This window comes from Ctenopharyngodon idella, chromosome 20 (assembly GCF_019924925.1).
Source record: "Ctenopharyngodon idella isolate HZGC_01 chromosome 20, HZGC01, whole genome shotgun sequence".
In the NCBI taxonomy this organism is placed as follows: Eukaryota; Metazoa; Chordata; class Actinopteri; order Cypriniformes; family Xenocyprididae; genus Ctenopharyngodon; species Ctenopharyngodon idella.
In genome coordinates, this window is record NC_067239.1 from 26118131 (window position 1) to 26119739 (window position 1609).

Sequence of the window (1609 nt, forward strand, 5' to 3'; positions counted from 1 at the left end):
GTGCGCGGCAACTGCTACAGCAAATGCTCACAGAGTAATTGAAGGTTGAGCAGCGAGCTCATTGGCTACTGATACAGCAGGAACCAATCAGCTGTGCCCTATAGAGAATGATGTGATTGCAAGCAGATTGAGTTAAAGGACCTATCAGCCTGTGCCATATAGAGTTTCATGACAGAACTTTATATGCATGTGTATACTTTTATGGCCCTTTTGTGCCCTTCTTTAACCTTAAAAGCTTCAACCCTTGTTCATTGTTATTGCAGAGCAAAGAACATGTCTTCAGATGGTCTCATTGTGTTTGGAACATCATGAGGGTGAGTAAATGATAATAGATTTTTCATTTTGGGTGAACTATCCCTTTAAACTAAGAAAATATTCCTTGCAACATTTTAGCACCGCCTTAGCCCTTAATGCTGGCACTCATAAAGTGGATATATGTGAGATCTCACTTGAGCTTTGCAGATGTCTTTGTGGATACAGTGTAATGTGTTAACACAGAGCCAGCTCACAGGTGTTTTGGCCAAGACCTCGATATTTAAAAACTCCTCAAAATGGAACAGAAAGTCTAAAATGTAAGGCACTGTTTTCATTTTGCAAACCTGTAAAAGCAGGATAAAGACCTAACCCACCAAGCTCAGTTCAGTATTTCACCCTGAACAAGCAGATGTCAGCTCAGCATGATAACATGCCTTCTACTTTCCCGGAGTTCCTACAGAGGGACTTCTGAGCAGTTGCCACGTGGCAGGCAAATCTGTCTTTAGTAGGTTAGGATAAAAGAAAGCTATGTAAACAATGTGAATGTCAAGCACTGCTCAAGTATAGTGAGGTCCAAAAGTCTGGGACCATTTTGTTTTCTAATGTAATACATTTAATTTGTTTGTCTGTCTGTCTGTCTGTCTTTCGTTATATCGTTCTGTCTGTCTAGCTATCTGTCTCTCTGTCTGCCTGCCGTTTTATCATTAGGGCCTGAGCACCGATGGTGTGAGGACCCTATTGTAATTGCTCGGCCAATTCTTCTTCTTCTCTGAAATGAATTGCATTTTTGAGGGCCTAAACATACTCGAAAACTCATGAAACTTTGCACACGTCAGAAGTGGTGAAAATTTACATCTGATATGGATTTCAGAATTAGGTGTGGCAAAATGGCTCAATAGCGCCACCTACAAAATTTCAATTAAGCGCCCTTCGTGCTACGTTTTAAGTATAGTTATGAATTTCGGTAGACAGATGTAACAGCCCAATACCTACAAAAAAGCCCCTGGGTGCAAAATCTGTAAACCCAACAGGAAGTGAGATATTTTGAATTTTCTCTACAAAATTTTGGCAGTTTTTGCCATTTCCAGATGTTGTATTTTAACGAACTCCTCCTAGAGCTTTAACCAGATCAACATCATATTTGGTCAGTCTAATCTAAAGGCCTTTGGGACGTTAAATTGCAAAGATCTAGAGTTTTCACTGTAGGGCTTGTCCGTGGCGGCCTGACAAAGTTTGATGTTTCGCCATGAAACCGGAAGTTGTTGTAACTTGGGCATACAATGTCTGATCTGCCCCAAACTTCACATGTTTTATTAGAGTCCTGGCCTGAACACATCTACATGGCAATATTCAG